General features: G+C 39.5%; 1 protein-coding gene across 5 annotated transcripts in view; it reads left to right on the top strand.

The window, feature by feature from the left end:
- Positions 1-15,027, top strand: part of EPSTI1 (epithelial stromal interaction 1) — a 139,078-nt gene that overhangs the window by 32,734 nt on the left and 91,317 nt on the right. The window lies entirely within an intron of this gene.

Here is a 15,027-nt window from a genome sequence, read left to right as displayed (position 1 = left end):
CTGCAGTGTGGATCTTGGAAATACTTATGCAAAGTGTGATTCTCTCTGCCCAGGAGCAGGAGCTTGCTTACCTATTGGTGTGGTTGGTAAAGACATTATTTTCTTTGAAGTACTGCCTCTGGGAATTAGGATGATCCATGATGGTTTTATTTTTAGCTTCTCCCTTTTTATAGACTTCTAGTGATGTGAGAGACAGACGCTGGTTGCTGAGAAACAGTAGGACCCTATGATCAGTAAATAGTAGAATTTCTTTCATGCCTTAACTTTTGAAAGTACCAGGCCTTTAATATCATTCGACTTAGGGTTACCCTTAGATGGGGTGGAAATCAATTAGAGACTGATTCCTTGCTTTAAAATAGTTGCTGTCTTGCCATAATAGAAGCTCATGAATTCCAAGTGAACTACATATCTACAAGTTGCAGCATTTATGAGTTACAGAGGTCATGAACATGATCTTGTGTCTGTGAGGGGTCGATAATAAACACCATTTACATGCTCTTTCTATTAAAAAGCATCTGCTTGGATATATTCGTTGGTAAACTCACAACATAAGCATCAGAGGTTGCATCTATCTGTTTTCTAATTTGATTGTAATTACCCCCAATATGCTGCTGGACCAAATCTCTCAGAAAGGAACAGTTTTCTGATAATTTATCTAGGCCTCAATACCCAGAAGACATCTCTCCCATACTATTTTGTGATTTCTAAGATTTGCAAATAGACCATTGAAGAAGTACTTGCAAGAGTTCAATTATCTTTTGCAGAGTTCTTTCTTTTCTTCCTGTGAACCAGTGGCAGAGCATTGACAGCTCCCTCTCTTCCAGGTGTTTTACCTCTAAGATCCTGTTTGGATCACTCTGAGTTCTTGTTCCATCTCCATTATACACTATCTACTTCCTCACGTCTTTAATGGAAGTAAGGAACCAAGAGGAATGATCGAATGGCAAATGACATCTCAATGAATCAACAGCAACAAATTAAGGGATGGTTTAGTTTGGAGACAGAAAATAGCATTTTCTGGGTGGAATAGGGTGGGAGCTTACTGCTCTCGTCTAGGGAAGGATAGTTTTAACTAAAAAAGTGGAGAGAGTACGATCTCAGGAAGCATTATGGTGAAAATGACAGGAAATTCCACTCAAATTGGGGGGACATTGGGGGCCTATGTGGAGGGGCACAGCTTGGGACCCCAGCAGCTTCAGCACTGGGTTAGGAGTGAGGTGAGACCAGACTGCAGTAGCCCAAGCCACTGGCAATAAAACTGTGGGAAGAGCCTGGTATGGGCCTTGCCTGGAGCCCTGTGGAAGACATTGTTCCTGCCAACGTAGAGGTAAAAAACAGGGGGCACATTTCTCTCTCCCCAACCACTTGGCACCAGCAGCATGTAACTAGTCGAGAGAGGGCAGGCACCATTTTGGACATATGTAATAGATGTGCCAGGTCATGTCCAAGAGTCCAGCAAGCAGTCCAGAGGAGAAACCTGAGTATGGCTGGGAGAATTGACGAGGCTGGGTGCTCATGACCATAGGAGTCTTGTGTGCCAGGACTGTGAAAACACGGTGGCTGCGTGGGAGGTTGGAGGATGTGTCTGGGACTTTGGGGAGTCACTGTGGGCAGCTCTACATGCTTAGGGCTCCCTGATTGCCTGGTGAGGTTCATTGCTACAGGATCTGTGTTCATACTGAGGACTGCACAGATCCGTTGTATGGTTCTTGTAACAGCATGGATAAAAACTGTACCCACTGGGGCTAGTGCCCAGGCATTGATCTCCTTTGAGGAGAGGAACTGAGCATGAAAATACACCAACAGAGTAGAACAAAACTATTCTCTTATTAAAAAAAAAAAAAGATTCATGCCTAACTTGGGCGTCACCCTGGACACTCCCCTCACCCTGGAGCACCGAGTAGAGCTCGATAACCACACCAGCACATGCCTCTGGATATTCACTGAAAGAGCAGATGCTCCACTAATCCACAGAGGCACAGTCCAAAGATAAAAGCCACCACAGGGGGAAAAAAAGTATCACCACAAATGCCTAATAATAAACACAGCAATTCAAGAAACAAGAATAAGGAAGACAACATGACACCCCCAAAAGAACACAACATTTCAATTCTAGAATGTGAACATGAAGAGATTGATGAAATGCCAGAAATGGAATTCAAAAATTGATCATAGGATTACTTAAAAGTAATCAGAAGCAAATTCACGCACTAAAGAAACCCATACATGACATGAGTGAAAATTTCTCCCATGAAATTGAGATTTTAAAGCGATATCAAAACAAAATATTGGAAATGAAAAATTCAATAGAACAAATACAAAATGTGGTGGAAAGCCTTAAGAACAGACTTGATGAGGCAGAAGAAAGAATACTTGAGTTAGAAGACAAATCCTTGGAAATTTTACAGTCAGACCAAAAAAAAAAATAAGATTAAAAAACTGAAAAACAGTGTCAGAGATTTATGGGACACTATCAAATGACCCAACATATGTGTCTTGGGAGTTCCTGAAGATGTGGAAAGAGAAATGGATTAGAAGGCCTTTTTAGTGAAATAATTACAAAAAAACTTCCCTAATTTGGAGAAAGAAGGAATAGTCCAAGTACAGGAAGCACATAGAACTCCTAATAGACATGACTAGAAAAGATCTTAACTACAACACATTGTATTCAAACTCTCCACAGTAAAAATTAAAGAAAAGTTTCTAAAATGTACACAAGAGAAACATGAGATTACTTTCAGAGGATCTCCAATTAGACTCACAGCTGACTTCTCATCAGAAATCCTACAGTCTAGGAGAGAATGGTGAGATATATTCCAGATCTTAAGAGAAAAACTGTCAACCCAGAATACTGTACCCTGCAAAGCTTTTATTTATGAAAGAAGATGAAATTAAGACTTTTCATAGCAAACAGAAATTGAAAGAATTTGTCACCACTCATCCAGCCTTACAAAAGTTGTTTAAGGATGTGCCTACACATGGAAACACAGAAACGCGGTCATCACTATGAAAGAAAGTGAAGGCAGAAAATCTTCCAGTAAAAGTACAAAGGAAATCCAAAGTAAACAGTAGGAATATTTATAGAAAAATGGCAGGACCAAGTCCTTACTTATCAATAGTCACCTTGAATATAAATAGCCTTAATTCTCTAGTTAAAAGATACAGACTGGCTGAAAGGATTAAAACACAAAACCCATCTATTGGTTGCTTATAAGAAACATATCTCACCAACAAAGATACATACAGACTAAAAGTGAAAGGATGAAGAAAGATATTCCATGCTAACAGAAACCAAAAGGAGCTGGTATAGGCATCCTTATATCATACAAAATAGACTTTAACAAAAATAGACTTTTAACAACTGTTAAAAGAGACAAGGGCACTATTTTATGATTAAGGGATCAGTTCAACAGGAAGATGTGACTATTGTAAATGGATATGCACCTAATCACAGGTCACCTGGCTATTTAAAAGAACTATTAATGGATCTAAAGGGAGACGTGGGCTCCAACACAATAGTATTGGGGGTACTTCAATACTCCATTTTCAGCAATGGACAGATCAACTAGACAGGAAATCGGCAAAGAAACAACAACAGAGTTAATTGACACTATAGTCCAAGTGGTCTATTGTGAATACACATTCTTCTCACCAGTGCATGGAACTTTCTCTAGGATGGACAATATGCTAGGCCATAAAGCAATTCTCAGCAAATTAAAAAAATTTGAAATCAAACCACGGATTTTTTCTGACCACAATGGAATGAAACTAGAAATCAACAACTCGCAAATCTTTAGAACATATGTAAACACATATATGAACAACACAATATGAACAACACAGTCCTAAATGAACAGTAGATCATTGAAGACATCAAAAGAGAAATAAAAAATTTCTAGAAATGATTAAGACAATACAATATATCAAAAGTTATGGGTTACAGCAAAAACAGTGTTACAAACAAGTTTTTTTTTTTAACTTTTTTTTTTTTTTTTTGACAGGCAGAGTTAGACAGTCAGAGAGAGAGACAGAGAGAAAGGTCTTCCTTCCGTTGGTTCACCCCCCAAATGGTTGCTATGGCTGGTGCGGCACTGATTCAAAGCCAGGAGCCAGGTGCGTCCTCCTGGTCTCCCAGGCAGGTGCAGGGCCCAAGGACTTGGGCCATCCTCCACTGCCTTCCTGGGCCACAGCAGAGAGCTGGACTGGAAGAGGAGCAACTGGGACTAGAACCTGGGATACCAGCACCGCAGGTGGAGGATTAGCCTAATGAGCTGCGGCACCGGCCAACAAAAAAAGTTTTAGCAATTGCTGCTTACATAAAGAAATTGGAAAGGCACCAAATACATGAACTATTAGTGCTTCTCAAGGACCTAGAAAAACTACAGCAAACCAATCCCAAAACTAGTAGGAGAAAAATAATAATTAAAATTAGAGAATAAACAAAATTGAAACAAAAAAATGCAAAAGTTCAACAAAATGAAGTGCTGTTTTTTTTAAAAAAAATAAACAAAATTGATGTACCATTGACCCAACTAACCAAAAAAAAAATTGAGAAGACCCAAATCAATAAAATTAGAGATGAAAAAAAATGTAACAGAGCCACAGAAATAGAATTATCAAATTAATACAAAGAACTGTATGCCAACAAATCGGGAAACCTAAAAGAAATGGATAGATTCCTGGACACACACAACCTACCTAAATTTATCCATGAAGATATAGAAAACCTAAACAGACCAATAAACATGATGGAAATTGAATCAGTAATAAAGACCCTCCCAGCAAACAAAAGTTGAGGACTGGGGCAGCTATAATCAAAACAACTTGGACAGACCAAAGGAACAGAATAGAAACACCAGAAATCAACTCAGGCATCTACAACCAACTTAACTTTGACAAAGGAGTTACAGTCAACCCCTGGAGCAAGGACAGTCTCTTTAACTAATGGTGCTGGAAAGACTGGATCTCCACATGCAGAAGTATGAGGCAAGACCCCTACCTTAGACATTACACAAAAATCCACTCAAAATTGATTAAAGACCTAAGTCTATGGCCTGATACCATCAAATTATTAGAAACCTTGGAGAAACCATGCAAGACATCAGCACAAGCAATCAAAGCCATGCAATTCCATTGAAAAATGGAATTACATCAAATTGAGAAGCTTCTGTACTGCAAAATAAACACCTAACAAAAGTGAAGAGGCAACCTACAGAATGGGAGAAATTATTTGCAAACTATAGAATTGATAAAGGGTTAATATCCAGAATATATATACAAATCAAGAAACTCAACAGCAACAACACAAACAAATCAATTAAGAAATGGGCAAAGGATTTAAACAGGCATTTTTCAAAAAAGGAAATCCAAATAGCTGACAGACACATGAAAAAATGCTCAGGATCACTGGCCATTAGGGAAATGCAAATAGGAACCATAATGAGGTTTTACCTCACCCCCATTAGAATGGCTTTCATACAGAAATCAACAAACAGCAAATGCTGGTGAGGATAGGGGGAAGAGGTAGCCTAATCCACTGTTGATAGGAACATAAACTGGTGCAGCCCCTGTGGTAGACAGTATAGAGATACCTCAGAAATCTGAATATAGACCTACCATATGATCCAGCCATCCCACTCCTGGGAATTTACCCAAGGGAATTAAATCAGCATATGAAAGACTTATCTGTACCCCCATGTTTATTGATATGGAATCAACTCAAATGCCCATCAGTTGAACACTGGATAAGGAAATTATGGGATATGTACACCATGGAATACTATACAGCAGTAAAAACCGAAATGAAATACTGTCATTTGCAACAAACTGGATGAAACTGGAAAACACCATGCTTAGTGAAATAAGGCAGTCCCAAAGGATAAATACCATATGTTCTCTCTAATCTGTGATAACTAATAGAACACCTAAAAAGTGATCTGTAGGGGGCCGGCTCTGTGGTGCAGCGGGTTAATGACCTGGCCTGAAGTGCCGGCATCCTATATGGGCACCGGTTCTAGTCCCAGCTGCTCCTCTTCCCATCCAGCTTCCTGCTATGGCCTGGGAAAGCAGTGGAGGATGGCCCAGGTCCTTGGGCCCCTGCACTCACATGGGAGACCTGGAAGAAGCTCCTGGCTTCAGATCGGCACAGCTCTGGCCATTGTGGCCAATTGAGGTGTGAACCATTGGATGGAAGACCTCTCTCTCTCTCTTCCTCTCCTCTCTCTGTGTAACTGACTTTTGGATAAGTAAATAAATAAATCTTTTTTTTTTTAAATGTGATCTGTAGTAGTGAAATTAACACTTCCAGTTGCAGTGACTTTGAACAGCCCTTGTCTTGACTGTTGAGGAATTTTTTTTTCTTCATACAATTTGTTGAACTCTATACACATACAATTAACTCTATTCTAAGTAAAAAGTTAATTAAAAATAGATATTAGTAACAAATAAGAATGAGAATAGGAGAGGGAGGAGGAAGAGGGGTGGAAGTGTGGGTGGGAAGAATCACTATATTCCTAAAGTTGTATTTATGAAATGCATGAAGTTTGCGTTCTTTAAATAAAAGTTTTCTGGGAGAAAAACAGCATTTTTTGATGAACAATTTTAAAAGAGAGGATAAAGTCAGTGCTTCAGTAGTGAAGATTCAGGTGTTCATTCACAGAATTAACTTATTAGATATCTGGCAAAAGCCTTGGCCTTTACTCTTGTGTGCATCCCTCTGTTCATTTGGGCAGCTCCAGTGTTGAGATTAGGAACATGGCCAGGCAGACTTGGGTTCATGGTCTGAGTTTGCCATTATCTTTGATCAAGATGCTTAGTTACTTTACACTTCATTTTTCTCATTACTTACAATGAGATAATACCAATCTCATACTTTTTTTTTTTTTAAGATTTTATTGATTTATTTTAAAGGCAGAGTTAAAGAGAGGTAGAGAGATAGAAAGTCTTCCATCCACTGGTTCACTCCCTAAATGGCTGCAACAGCTGGAGCTGGGCCAACCTGAAGCCAGGAGCCAGGAGCTTCTTCTGGATCTTTCATGTGGGTGCAGAGGGCCATCTTCTGTTGCTTTCCCAGGCCATAGCAGAGAGCTGGATCAGAAGTGGAGCAGCTGGGACTCAAATTGTCACCCATATGGGATGACAGCACTGCAGGTGGCAGCTTTACCCATTACGCCAGCTCCAACCTCATAGGATTTTAAAAATAATGTGCATATGCATAAAACATGACTCTATGCCTGGCAAAGCAAATATTCCATAAACCTTGTAAGCCAAAAGTCTTGAATTCATTTAGCAAATGTTTATTGACCAGGTACTATGCTGTCATTCTTAAGTTAAGTGTTTGTGCCTTGGAAAAATACACAGATTTAAAGCACTGTTTACACATAAACAAGATTCACTAGTAAAAATCTATGACAAACTCTTAAATATTAGAACAGTCCTAAGTCAGATAGCTGATTTAGTCTCAGGCAAGGCTGAATTTTTGGCATATTTGAATTTAAGTAATTAAAAGTATGTAGTAATTCATATTGGCTTTCCCAGTTGTTTTTAGTTGGTGATTTTAATCTTGTCTCTTAATATCGTGTTATCTACAGAGATTTAAAGAAAAAAAAATCTGTAACACAAACATCTAACCCAAAGGAATCCAGTATCCTCCCTTAAAATAGTTTGCTTGTTTGAAAATCATTTAAAAAAAAAAAACAGTTTTACTCAGTTCCAGGGCAAAAGGTTCTTTGTGATAGTAATACAGAGATCACTTCATTCAGATACTTGTCTATTCAAATACGTGGATATGGCCCTTTTGTTTGATGCTATTCAAAGGAAATAAAAAGATCCTGAAAATGAACCTACAATGTAGAATTTTACTATAAATTAATTTTAACAAAAAGTTAACTGAATTTGCTTGTAAGTTAACATTTGCAATCTACTGTGTACAGATCTATACACTGCAGAGGCTTAAAGATGAGCAGTAAGAGCAGAGACATGTTGAGCTTCCCATCTGAAAGTGCTTCACTTAGGGAACTCTTTCAATTCTCATGTCCTCACAATAACTGTAATAAGACAAGATCTCTAGCTCTGGATAATTCATTAAAGATAAACAAACAAGTAATAGCTATTCAACAAAAAAAGTTATCTGGATAAGCCTGACTGTTTAATTGTTGTGACAGACATTTATCAGATAAGTACATAAGGACTCTTGATGTATACTTTAAGATAGGCAGGTCTGAGCTAGTCGTGGGAGCAGCAAAATCTTTCCTGAGAGGTGATGTTTGAGCTTTGATATACAGAGTAATTAAGAATTGTGTGTGTGTGTGTGTGTGTGTGTTGTTTCGTCTTTGACACTGAATATGTTCCAGTATCAAATAACTCTGGCACCAACTAAGTGTTCTATAAAGTCCTTCAGACTTCAAATACCAGCTGCAAATGTGGTCCCCAGATTCTGCCCAGCAGACTACAGATTTGGAGGTCTTTATGATTTTCCTTTCCCCCAGGGCTGATAATTCACTAGAATGACTCATTGAATTCATGGAAACTGCCATACTTACAATTGGAGTTTATTAATAGGACACAACTGAGGAATAGCCAAAGGGCAGAGATGCATAGGGCAAGGTAGGGTCCTAGGGAGGGGAAGGTAGTAGCCTGTGAAGAGCTTCCATGCCCTCTCCCAATGGGCCACCCCCCAGTGCTCTTCACCAATATGGGGGCCCCTCAAGCCTGGTTGCTCATTGTTTTTTTTATCAAAGTTCCATTATGCAGGCATGATTATTAAACCTTTGGCCGTTGGTGGCTGAATCAGCTCTAGCCCCCTCTCTCCTACCCAGAGATTGTGTGATGGGACTGAAAGTTTTAACCCTCCCTCTCATAGTTGGTTTTTCTGGAGACCAGCCTCCATCCTGAAGCTGTCTACAAAATCCCCGCTGTGAGTCATCTCGTTAGCACCCATAGGCACTCATCACTCCAGGAATTCTAAGCATTTTGGGAGTTCAGCACCAGGAACCAGGAACATGACTATTTAATTTCTAACAGGGGTTAAAATAACCTCAGTGGCAGCTTGAGGAACTTATGTCAGTCCTTTTCACAAGAACTTACTGTGGGCGCATAGTCAATTAACACTGCCACTCTTTTGGATCTGTTATGTCCTCATGCTCTGTGCTCCCCAGGCAGTGTTCAGAACATTCTAGGGCACCAGTATCAGCCTGGCCCTGGCCCTTGTGGCTCTCCTACACAGAGCAACTTTCCCTGGAAGCCTCCCCGTGAAACCTGTGCAAGATTTTTTTGGAATTGTCTAGCAGCCTTAAACTCTACCTTCTCAAGCCCCCTTCCCTCTGTCCTTTCATAGGTACCAGGCCTGCTCTTGTTCTCAAGGCTTTCTCCACCTACTCCTGCTCCCTCTCCTTTTATCCTTCACAACCTGTCCCCCAATACAACTCTTGTGTATCTAACCTCATCTTGGTGACTTCTTGGAGAATCGAAACTGACGTGGTCTCTAAGACACACCATACCCAACCACCACGGTGTGAATACTTCATTTTCATGTCCATCATTGGCACACTCCCCAGGAATATTAGGGAAACTCACTCTGTCTTCCTGTTTCTCCCCCTTGTAATCTAGGGGACATTCCTTAGTTTCCTTCATCCAACTGCAGTGCTCCTCACCAGGTTGTTGTGATTAGAACAAAATAATCCTTATCATTGACACTTTTCCTCCCCATTATTCTCACATTCATTAGGGAGATTAAGAGATGGCTTGGTAAGAGCACTTGTTGATGGCCAACCCCTGATTTTTCTCTTTACTCCATAAAGAACATTTTGTTACATTTTGTAAAGTGCTTTGTAAACAAAAGATGGGCTATATGCTAATACAGTCATTAAGTCATAGTATTAGTTCAATTTTCATAAATATCACCATATAATATGTACACCCTGAAACCCATAAGTGTGGTTTCTTATATCTAAGAATTTATTTTTTTTAAAAAAAGTTTCTTTTTTTTTTTTTTTGAAAGGCTGAGAGGGAAGACAAATAGTTCTCCCATCCTCTGATTCCCTTCCCAAATGCCCACAACAGATGGGACTGGATTAGGCTGTAGCCAGGAACTGGTAACTCAGTCAGGAGCTTCCATCTGAAGGGCAGGTACCCATGTACTTAAGCCATCCCAGGGTGTGCCTTAACAGTAAGCTGGGTTTGGGTGCTGAGTCAGGATTCTGATATGGGATATAACTCCCCGAGTGGAATCTTAACTGCTGTGCTAAATGCTCACCCAAGACAGAATTTCTTAAGTCATTATTGACTCATCTTATTTGCACTGAAACTGGCCACATAAAATAGCTTTAAATTAAGTACAAAAGTATTTGTAAAAACTTATTGCAGCCCGTAAGGACATTATTTCATTTCATCTTGCACACTATAATGTTCCAGATTTCAATTCCCTTTCCGTAGATGATGGTAAGAAGTTAAGCCTCTGCTTTGCAGGTGCTAAAGGGCACAAGAGCATTAGGCTTTACTCCTCCCTTGAGATGGAAGACTGAGTTAAGTTGAAGTCCCGTTTAGTATTATGAAGTAATAATGCATTGAAAGAAGATCTGTGATTGATTCTAATGAATGGTTTCCTTGATGGTTCAATATAGGTGGTTCTTCATTAGAGGATGGTTAAACTCAATCTCTGAGCAAGGCTCATAAGTATTCAGAATGTTTATAAAGTAACATATAGTATTTAACTCTTAATGGTAATGACATGACTTAATGCGCTGGGTAGGTAGGTGTATCAATGATGAGACTACTGAACTAACAGGCAGAGCTCTGCCTATTTGGCTTATTTTTTTTTTAAAGATTTATTTTATTTATTTGAAAGACAGAGTTACAGAGAGAGAGAGAGAAAGAGAGAAAGAAAGATCTTCCATCCACTGGTTCACTCCCCAGATGGCCGCAATGGCCGGAGCTATGCCGATCCAAAGCCAGGAGCCAGGAGCTTGTTCCAGGTCTCCCATGTGGGTGCAGGGGCCCAAGGACTTGGGCCATCTTCTACTGCTTTCCCAGGCCATAGCAGAGAGCTGGATAGCAAGTAGAGCAGCTGGGTCTCAAACTGGCACCCATATGGGTTGCCGGTGATCCAGGCCAGGGCTTTAACCCATTGCGCCACAGTGATGGCTCCTATTTAGCTTATTTTTGAATGAGAAATGTGATAAAGCATTGGAAGACTGTACCAGCATGAAGTAAATTAGTTGTAACCTGGAAGAGTCAAACTGGGGACTCCTAAAAGGTTAAACCAAAATAACAATCAGGAGCTCTCATGTCTTGAGTGTTTAAACATATGCTAGGCCTGTGTTGAGCATGTTGTGAATAGTATTGACTTTTTTCCTTTGAAATAAATGCTTTTCCAATTTGCAGATAAGGAAACTGAATTTTGATAAATTAGATTATTTTTCAAGCCCCCTCCCCCTTTTAAGTCATAGAACCAGCATTCAAAATTGAATCTATCTACTGAAATCTGGATCCTGTACGTGATATGGAGCTGGGAGAGGGAGGGATTGGGCAGCTGGTTAATGTTCTATCAACTGTCTTATGTTCACATCATGAAAAGAGAGATGTATAGGCTAAACAGAATGGTAATAAACACTAATGTAAATAAATTGACTTACTACTTTAGGGGAGAAAAGGTTTCTTTCATCAACTTTCACTAGGTTCATAGCTGAGAACCCTATAATAAAAGACTAACGAAAGAAAAGCAGAAGAGAGAATATCAAACTTAGAAGACAGAGAACAGGAAAGTATACAGTCAAACCAAAGAAAAGAAGAGGAAATTAGAAATCTAAAAAATATTGTCGGGAATCTTTAGGATACTATTAAAAAACCCAACATTCGGGTTCTAGGAGTTCCTGAAGGCATGGAGAGGGAGAAAGGATTAGAAGGCCTTTTTGGTGAGATACTAGCAGAAAATTTCCCAGGTTTGGAGAAGGACAGAGACATCCTAGTACAGGAAGCTCATAGAACCCCTAATAAACACGACCAAAAGAGATCCTCACCACGACACGTTGTAATTAAACTCACCGCAGTGAAACATAAAGAAAAGATCCTAAAATGTGCAAGAGAGAAACGTCAGATTACTCTCAGAGGATCTCCAATCAGACTCACAGCTTACTTCTCATCAGAAACCCTACAAGCTAGGAGGGAATGGCGAGATATAGCCCAGGTACTAAGAGAGAAAAACTGCCAGCCCAGAATATTATATCCTGCAAAGCTCTCATTTGTGAATGAAGGTGAAATAAAGACCTTTCACAGCAAACAGAAATTGAAAGAATTTGTCGCCACTCGTACAGCCCTGCAAAAGATGCTTAAAGATGTGTTGCACACAGAAACACAGAAAAATGAAGAGTTTGGCAAAGTAGCAGGGTATAAAATCAATGCACAAAAATCAACAGCCTTTGTATACACAGGAAATGCCACGGCTGAGGAAGAACTTCTAAGATCAATCCCATTCACAATAGCTACAAAAACAATCAAATACCTTGGAATAAACTTAACCAAGGACGTTAAGGATCTCTACGATGAAAATTACAAAACCTTAAAGAAAGAAATAGAAGAGGATACCAAGAAATGGAAGAATCTTCCATGCTCATGGATTGGAAGAATCAATATCATCAAAATGTCCATTCTCCCAAAAGCAATTTATAGATTCAATGTGATACCAATCAAGATACCGAAGACCTTCTTCTCAGATCTGGAAAAAATGGTGCTGAAATTCATATGGAGACACAGGAGACCTCGAATAGCCAAAGCAATCTTGTACAACAAAAACAAAGCCGGAGGCATCACAATACCAGATTTCAGGACATACTACAGGACAGTCGTCATCAAAACAGCATGGTACTGGTACAGAAACAGATGGATAGACCAATGGAACAGAATTGAAACACCAGAAATCAACCCAAATATCTACAGCCAACTTATATTTGATCAAGGATCCAAAACCAATCCCTGGAGTAAGGACAGTCTATTCAATAAAGGGTGCTGGGAAAATTGGATTTCCACGTGTAGAATCATGAAGCAAGACCCCTACCTTTCAGCTTACACAAAAATTCACTCAACATGGATTAAAGACTTAAATCTACAAACCAACACCATCAAATTATTAGAGAGCATTGGAAAAACCCTGCAGGATATAGGTGCTGGCAACGACTTCCTAGAAAAGACCCTGGAGGCACAGGCAGTCAAAGCCAAAATTAACTATTGGAATTGCATCAAATTGAGAAGTTTCTGTACTGTAAAAGAAACAGTCAGGAAAGTGAAGAGACAACCAACAGAATGGGAAAATATATTTGCAAACTATGCAACAGATAAAGGGTTAATAACCAGAATCTATAAAGAAATCAAGAAACTCCACAACATCAAAACAAACAACCCACTTAAGAGATGGGCCAAGGACCTCAATAGACATTTTTCAAAAGAGGAAATCCAAAGGGCCAACAGACACATGAAAAAATGTTCAAGATCACTAGCAATCAGGGAAATGCAAATCAAAACCACAATGAGGTTTCACCTCACCCCGGTGAGAATGGCTCACATTCAGAAATCTTCCAACAATAGATGCAGGAGAGGATGTGAGGAAAAAGGGACACTAACTCACTATTGGTGGGAATGCAAACTGGTTATGCCACTCTGGAAGTCAGTCTGGAGATTCCTCAGAAACCTGAATATAACCCTACCATTCAACCCAGCCATCCCACTCCTTGGAATTTACCCAAAGGAAATGAAATTGGCAAACAAAAATGCTGTCTGCACCTTAATGTTTATTGCAGCTCAATTCACAATAGCTAAGACCTGGAACCAACCCAAATGTGCATCAACAGTAGACTGGGTAAAGAAATTATGGGACATGTACTCTATAGAATACTATACAGCAGTCAAAAACAACGAAATCCGGTCATTTGCAACAAGATGGAGGAATCTGGAAAACATCATGCTGAGTGAACTAAGCCAGTCCCAAAGGGACAAATATCATATGTTTTCCCTGATCGGTGACAACTAACTGAGCACCAAAGGGGAAACCTGTTGAAGTGAAATGGACACTATGAGAAACAGTGACTTGATCAGCTCTTGTCCTGACTGTTGATGTACAATGTAATACTTTATCCATTTTAGTATTTTTTTTGTTCTAGTACTATTGGTTGAACTCTGTAAGTAACACACAATTATTCTTAGGTGTTTAAATTTTAACTGAAAAGTGATCCCTGTTAGGAATTTGGAAAACATTATGCTGAGTGAATTCAGCCAGTCCCAAAGGGACAGATATCATATGTTCTCCCTGATTGGTGACAACTAACCAAGCACCAAAAAGGAAACCTGTTAAAGTGAAATGAACACCATGAGAAACGGTGACTTGATCAGCCCTTGCCCTGACTGTTGATGAACAACTTAATTCGTTATCCCTCTTAGTATTTTTTTTTTGTTTGTTCTACTTGATACTTTTGGTTGAATACTGTAATCAATACACAGTTATTCTTAAGTGTTGAAACTTAACTGAAAAGTGATCACTGTTAAATATGAGTGGGAATAAGAGAGGGAAGAGATGTGCAATTAGGGACATGCTCAAGCTGACTTGCCCCAAACGGTAGAGTTAGAAACATACCAGGGGATTCCAATTCAATCCCATCAAGGTGGCATATACCAATGCCATCTCACTAGTCCAAGTGATCAATTTCTGTTCACAATTGGTCATAATGATAGGACTAAGAGTCAAAGGGATCACATAAACAAGACTAGTGTCTGCTAATACTAACTGATAGAATAAAAAAGGGAGAGAACGATCCAACATGGGAAGCGAGATACACAGCAGACTCATAGAATGGCAGATGTCCTAAATAGCACTGTGGCCTCAGAATCAGCCCTTAAGGCATTCGGGTCCAGCTGAAAAGCCCATGAGAGTATTTCAGGCATGGAAAGCCAAGACACTCTTGCAAAAAAAAAAAAAAAAAACCTAAATGAAAGATCTCCACGAGTGAGATCCCAGTGGAAAGAATGGGTCATCAAAGAAGGAGG

This window comes from Oryctolagus cuniculus, chromosome 9, assembly GCF_964237555.1.
Source record: "Oryctolagus cuniculus chromosome 9, mOryCun1.1, whole genome shotgun sequence".
NCBI lineage: Eukaryota > Metazoa > Chordata > Mammalia > Lagomorpha > Leporidae > Oryctolagus > Oryctolagus cuniculus.
The sequence above is the reverse complement of the archived record's forward strand: the minus strand, read 5'-3'. Positions and strand labels throughout refer to the sequence as shown.